We start from the raw sequence: 7,994 nt of genomic DNA on the forward strand, positions 1-7,994 counted from the left end.
ATTATTTTAAGGATTATGAATAGCATTTTAAATTGAAATGGATTGTTATGAACTATTTTAGCAAAATTATTAAATTAATGAGATCCAAATTCTTTGTAAAAAGAAAACTAATTTCCATCCTAACTAATTTCTTAAAAAATGTCATTTTCACAAATTTTTATTTTATGAAATCTTTGAAAAATATAACCCCAAAATAGATGCAATGAAGAAATCTAATCTACATGTTTTAAATATATTTTGTTATCCCTATTAATGAAGTGCAAAATATAAAACTGTTGTAATACTTTATACTTATCATTTTATTTTAAAATTTAAAAACATTTTTATTAAAAATTAATAACATTTTCCATATATATATTTAAAATTTATATTATAGAAATTCTTAAATATATAATTTAAAAATAATGATAAATTTTTTATTATATAAATATAAACATTATTTATTTTCATTTTTCATACTTTATTAGTTAAATATATTTATATAATTCTTAAATATATATTTAAAAATAAATAAAAATGTATATCAATCTAAATTATGCTTATCATAGTACGTGCAATTTACCCTCCCAATTAGTCGATGCATTTCTTAATTTGCTGAGTTAAAGAGCTTGAGATGTTATAAAGGTGGATCCACTGAGATTTAATTTAATGATAAATTAAATTTAGTATTTTTTTGGGTTAGATAAATATTATTTCTTATATATATAAAATTAATTTAGTTTTATAAAATTTAAATTAATAATAAAAATATAATTCTTTTTATTTGTAAAATTAAATAGTAATTTTTGAATAAAAAATTATTAAAAATAAATAAAAGTGTTCAAACATATTTACTAGACTTTTTCACAATAGTACTACTCTAATATATAAACAAAAATAACATGAAATTTTATATATCAAGATCAATAGGTATTGGGTTGGGGTTGCAAGCATTCTTTTGGGTTTGTTAATTCCAACCAAATAATTTTTTGGTAATTTTTACAATAGTGCTATTCTAATATATAAACAAAAATAACATGAAATTTTACATATCAAGATTAGAGTAAGTCAATAGGTATTGAGTTACGGTTGCAAGCATTTTCTTGGGTCTGTGAACTCTAGCCAAGTAATATTTTTGGCCAAAGTACAAACTTTGTGAATCAACAATTTGACTTGCAATTAGAGAGCATCTAAATACAACGAAATTTCTTATTGTGCTTCACTTCTTTCTATCAAAGATTTTTCTATAATGATCTCGATTTATCATTATAAATCTGTAATTACAAGTAGTTGGTTTTCATGCTTCTCATATTTTATTTATTTTAAGACCTAATGTCTCACATTTCCTCAACACTGTGATTGTGGAGGTAATTGATCCGGTTCTAGTTTCAACAATATAAACCCCAAGTAGAAGGGCTCCTAATAAATTGTGGTGATGGAAAAGTGGTCTCTCTTCAGCATTGTGATTTAGAGAGTGAGTAATAGATTTGAGCTAAAAGTAAGGTTTTTACTCTAAATTATAAAGGAGAATTAACACTTTAAATTATAAATAAAATTCAATGTTTAATGCTATATTGAAAGAAAACAAAAGTCATGTTTTATTTCCAATTTGTTTAAAAATAAAGTAGTAAGTAAAAAAAATTTAAAATTTAAAAATATATAAAAAAAATTAAGCCTTTTAAATAAAAATAATAACATAAATATAAAATCTCTAAATAAAATCGATCATAAATTTAAAATCTTTAAATATAAAATAATATAAATTATTTTAAATTTAACAGTCAAATAAACAATAGAAAAATAGAGTGTTTTTTCAATTAAAACTTCATATTCATTTATATATTAATGAAAAAACATACTAAATCAATTTCCATTCTCCATTTATAAGAAAAATACATTACATACGAATATGAAAATGAAAATTATGATCATTTTCCACGTTCAACAAATGAAAACGAAATCCCACGTTACGAGAAAAGAAATATGAGAACAAAACTGGTAAAAGGATTAACCATTCTTAATTTAAAGACAACTATAATATTAATAAAGTTTACACGGAAGTGATTCAGATTGAACTGCATCCTTTATATTGAGGTTGGATAGATGGAAGCTCGTTGGAGGATGATCTATTGGTGAAGCCTGGGAAAGGACCATCCAAATTTGACGAAACATATACTACTTTTGGACGACCTCACACTAATTCATTCACAAGGAGGCTTTCAAACCAATTAGGCCTCTCTGAAATACTGCTGGTTTCAAATGTGGTTGGTTTTATTTTTTGTTTGAGAAATCGATTGAATGGTGGAGGATTTTGGTCGTAAGACTTTAGTATTGTTGCAGGACATCAAATTAGTGTATGAGATTTTTTGTTTGTGGAACAAGGGATCTATTTCACTACTAAGTTTAGGAAGACATACATACTCTACTTCTCTTGTTAATCATTAGCTTAGTGTATGGTGATTAATATTTGCTATATAGAAAGATATTGAGTGAGCCTAATAATTAAGAGCATGTATTTTCTCTAAAAAACACAGCTCCTCTGTGCATCCAACAGGATACATCGCATCAAGGGGATTGGAAACTTTGGCTGCATGGAGGCCTGCCAGTGGCCATCTCCATCACGGTGCAGTCCGGAAAACAAATATCACATCCCACGTAGGGTGCTACTTGTGCTCCACTGCTCAAGCTGATACCCAACTTGTGCAGGCCGTCTCTGATGCTGCCAGTTGGCACGCTCTGCATGAACAGATTGTATGTGTAACCCACGATTCTCGATCACAAGTATGGAGAATGGAGAGACAAGAGATACAAGCGGGTGTGGACTCGACAGCAAATAGAACGCCAGTGGACTTTCGTACTCCATGAATAGATTGTACATACTCACACCATTGTGAATGCTATAATCCTGTCCACGCAGTTCACAACGTGAAGAGAAGCATTATAAATTTTTTAATAAATTACTTTTTTACCTTTAGTTGAATATCTGCATATTTCTATTGTACTTATTTGTGAAAGAGAGTCTCTCGACTTCCAAATTAAACTGGTTAATAAATTTAATTAAACATATTATAATATAATTTTATTTTATTTTATTATTATAATATATAAATATATAGAAAATATAAATAATTATATAGAAAAAAAGTTAATTAGAATTTTTCAAAAAATGAAATTTTCTACATTCAAGTTCAATTCTCGCAAATAATATGATGAGAAATACACAATGTTGTAGATGTGAAAATAAATTATATAAAAAAAAAATACAAAAAAATTAGAAGGTCATTCAAAACAAGAATAAAACAACATTGTGTCTCGCATCTTTCTTTTGTAGAGCATTCCCTCCACAACAAGCATCACATATGCTTAGAGGACACTACTGTCATTGCAAAAGAATATTACTACTTGAGAAGATTCAGAAAGGCTCTCCCAACAACTTCAATAGGAATGGTGGTCTCAAAGTTAGTATGAGTTGGCTCCTTGTGCTCCCTCAACTCTAAAGTTCATTCTCCTCCCATTAAATCAATAAAGGTATTATGACTTGTATTAATAATATTATTTATTTCTCTTTTTTTCTTTGTTTCTATCTCATATATTTCTATAGTTCTTAAGTCTTTATATATTTAAAAAAATAGATTATTTATTTATGTAGGATATGTTATATGATATGCTATTAATATATTTACTAATACATGAAGGTACTATATTATTAATATTATTTCTACAAATTTATTTTAATATATTATTGACTTTAATATAATTATGAGAATAACTTTGGTGAGACCGAAGGGAATTCTAATTATACACAAGATGAAAGTTAGGGTTTGATAACATTATTTTTTCTTGAGGCGGATGAGAGTGGTTTCTATGAAGGGGCTAGGGTTTGTCACAGATATCTAAAGTTTTGATGACGGTTTTCATGGCGGTCCAAGTGGTAACCTCGTGACCTGATCACACATCAGAGGTTTATCATAGTTTTTTTCATGCTGGTGCAAGTGGCTAACCCATGACTGTTTCATGCATCGGTACCTGCTCTGAGGGGGTTTATTAATTTTGTTTATTAGCTTCGTCATTTATTTGATTGGCAGTGTTTAGGAACAATACTAGGGTTCTTTCCTGTGCCATCAGTGGTTTTCCTAGAGGTTACTGACTAACCTCAGAGCGGCTATCTTGGGGTTTTTAGCAGAAAACATTCAGAGTCAGCACCTGTCGGGGGACTTTTGATTTGACATACTTGGAACAGTTACTCGGGCTACACAAACGACGTTTTTTATGCATGGATGAGGAAATCCTAGACTACTCCTCCGACACCATGGACCCATTGCAAATCTGGGTTGAAGACAAACACTTGTCGCATGGTAGGAATACACCAGAACTATAGTCGCCATCGAATGCACAGGTATCCGCTTTCTCCTTGGTAATGGAAGATATGGAGGTTACCCTACAGGGGTTCGGGTTTACACAACCAGTTGTCGCGGTGTCTGAAGGCTTGCTCAACCTAGGAGAGGGATCTGGAATGCCATTTTTAAATATTTCGTCACCTTCTGAGCTGATGTCCTGGGCACATGAACAATAGGCTACTGAGAATGTTTTAGGATGCAGGGGGGTGCCCGTGGATGGGGTGAGCAGAATCGAAGTTGACAAGCAGGGGGTTCAGAAGAAGCTTGTCATGAACAGGGGGTTTTTGATGAAGATTTCCTACCTCCGGCTTGCGCATCCATCGCTTGATCTTTGAGTTTTTTCGACAGTATCACCCGGTAGGAACTGGAGTCGAAGGAGAACAGAGCCTTTGACTTTGATGACAACATCCAAGTGGAGGGAGATAAACAACCTTTAAGCCCACATATCAGACTAGGTGGGGGGAAAATTCAAAGTCTTCAAAGGTTCGGGAGTGAGGCAAATTTCTAGTTTTCGGGCAAGGTATTAGTATGACCCAAGTGATGCTTACAGAGAGTACCATTCTAGTGGGCAGGGTCTATGGCCGAAATTATACTCCAGCATGTTTAAAGAGGTGGACAACAGAGGTCTGGGGTCATCTGATGGAGCAACTCCCTGCAGTGCTCACCATGTCCAAGGGTTGGTTCGCTCTCATTTTCCCTTAGCTGAAATCTGTAAACTGGGTCTTGACTTGTTGTTGGCATATAGAGATAATGCTAGTCCTACTTAAGAGATGGTCGCCACTCTTTGATCCAGAGAAGGAGAACATGGGGGTGGGGCCGATTTGGGTGCGTCTTCTTGGACTCCCTCTGCAATTCTGGGCAGAGGAAATCTTTAGGTGCATTGGGGAGGACTTGGGTGTATATCTGGACCATGAAAAATCATACCAGGAATTTAGATGCCTGGAAATTGCTATAATTATGGTGCACTTGGATACCTGGGAGGGTTTGGTGGAGAGATACCAGCTTCAGATGGGAGAGATTATCAGGTGGTAGATTCTGGACTATGAGGGCATTCCTTTCCGATGTAGGCAGTTCCATGAGGTCGGTCACCTATACAAAGTATGTCCTTTGATTACAAGGAAACAACCAGAACCCCCGCGATCGTATGTATCTGTGAGCACCCAAACAAACATAGAGGCAAAATCTTTACCGATGGTGCTCTGTAAGGAACCCTTGCCGGGTCGGAATGATATAGTGGTGGTTACACTTCAGAAAAACTCTGGGACTTCTGAGGCACCGGTCACCAGATCACAAACAAGGGGCATCGAACCTTTTTCAGGTACTCTTCCTCCCTCTTCCCTTGTTTCTCATGATTGTCTGTTATCTGGTATTGCATCATCTTCTGTGATTGTATCGGGTTCGGGCACTGGGGCTAGTAATCTGTGCTTCATTAATTTTCTAGTGGTTTTTGCTCCACCTCCTCCTCTCAGCTCTTCTCTGACCCTTCTTCCAAACCCTCTTCCTATAGCCTCCAGGGAGAGCCTGATTTCTAGTGGTTCTCACCGCTATAACCTGAGATCCTTACCCATTACGAGGACCCCTTCCTTTGGCCTGGATGAATATCCTCTCCCATCCATTCCTTTGAAGCTTCCCACGGAAGACAATCCCACTTATTCAAAGCTGTCAGATGGGTTGTTATTGAGGTGGTATCGGGCATTCAGACTCCTATTGACTGGGTCCTTAGAGCAAAGGGAAACCCTGCTAGGGTTACCCCATGAAGTGCCTCTCTTTCAACTGCAAGGGTTTTGCCAGCCCGGATAAAAAATTGGCGCTAAAGAGGCTGTGTAGATCAGAGCGATTGGATGTTTTATTTTTGCAGGAGACTCTGGGTGATGGGGTTTCCATTAACAATGTCCTTCTGAAAATACTCCCGGATTGGGATTTTCATTTTCTAGATGTGAGAGGGAGATCGAGAGGTTGTGCTTTGGGGTTCAACAAAAAATCTATAAGGGTGGTAAACATCTGGGGTGGTGAGGGTTTCCTAGGAGCTCATCTTATCTCCCTTGATATCCATCTACCCCTTAGACTCATTAACATCTATGGACCTTGTCATAATAGGGAGGTTTTTTGGGAAAGGTTGTTGAACGCCGATTTCATGCAAGTTGAAAATTTGATTATTGGAGGCGACCTAAATTTCTCATTAGGGCTCGCTGAATCCTGGGGCAACAGGGCTCAGACTGATCCCTTAATGGCTTTCTTTGAAGTACTGATGGACTCTCATGACCTCCTGAAAATTGATTCGACAAAGATTATGCCGACTTGGAGGAATAGAAGAACTGGGGAGGATGCATTGGCTAGAAGACTGGATCGTTTTTTAATAAAGGCTCCTATGTTAGCTAGGTTGGACTGTATTTAACAATGGCTAGGCTTGGGGGGTATATCGGATCACTCCCCAATTTTTATGGAGATTATGGACTCCAACCATAAGCCGAACTCTCCTTTCAAATTCAATGCTACTTGGCTCACTGAAGCTGATTTCCACAATTTAGTTCGGGAGACCTAGACACATTGTGGAATGGATAATCGTTCCTCCTCGGCTGAAGTAATTGCATGTAACCTAGCCCGATTAAGATCAAAAAACATCAACTAGGTAAGAAAAAATCACCAAAAGGATGAGGCCGAGTTACAAAGGATTGAAGGGGTCCTCAAGAAAATGGAAAACTCGGGGCTTACTAGCTATTCAAACTCTGAATCAAAGGAAATCTTGATAAAACTGGAAATGGAAAAGATCTGTCTGCTGAGACAGAAAGAGGAGACCTGGCGCTTAAAGAGCAGAGTGATTTGGCTAAAGGTAGGGGATGAAAACTCAAAGTTCTTCCAACAATATGCCATGGGGAGGAAAACTACTAATACTATCTGGGTGCTGCGAGATCAGACTGGCAGGGAGGCCAGCACCTTCAATCAACTAGCAGATATGGGAATTAGACATTTCTCTCATATTTTCAAGGCACCTAGGGAAGCCTCCATAGCTGAGATATTCCGCATTGCAGAGGTCTTTCCTAGATTTGTAGAGGCTGAAGAGGCGGTGGCCTTAAATGAGCCTGTAACGTTAGGGGAAATGGAAGTTGCATTGAAATGCTTCAAAAGAGACAAGAGTCTGGGCCCGGATGGATGGCCCATGGAATTCTACATTACTTTTCTTGAGCTCATTGGGCCTGATCTCCTTTTGGCCATAGAGGATAGCAGACTTTCTAGCAGGATGAATGAGGGGTTTAACTCGAATTTTCTAGCCCTTATCCCAAAAGCTGGTAATCCCCTATCCTTTGATGACCATCGACCCATTTCCCTCTGTAATTGTGTTTACAAAATTATCTCCAAAATTATTGCTATGTGCCTTAAACCATTCTTATCCAAGATTATTTCTAGGGAACAATTTGCTTTCCTCAGCCACCGACAGATCCATGAAGCCATAGGGACTGCTCAGGAGGGTCTCCACTCAATAAAAAAAAAGAAAAAAAAGTCTATTATCCTCAAGATTGATCTCTCCAAAGCCTTTGATTGTGCAAGTTGGTCATATCTACAGCTCATCCTTACTCATATCGACTTCCCTCATTCTTTCATTAACTGGATCATGTGTTG

Source organism: Pinus tabuliformis, chromosome 4_2 (genome assembly GCF_031772625.1).
Source record: "Pinus tabuliformis cultivar Carrire ecotype Pingquan chromosome 4_2, CPIR1, whole genome shotgun sequence".
Taxonomy (NCBI): Eukaryota; Viridiplantae; Streptophyta; class Pinopsida; order Pinales; family Pinaceae; genus Pinus; species Pinus tabuliformis.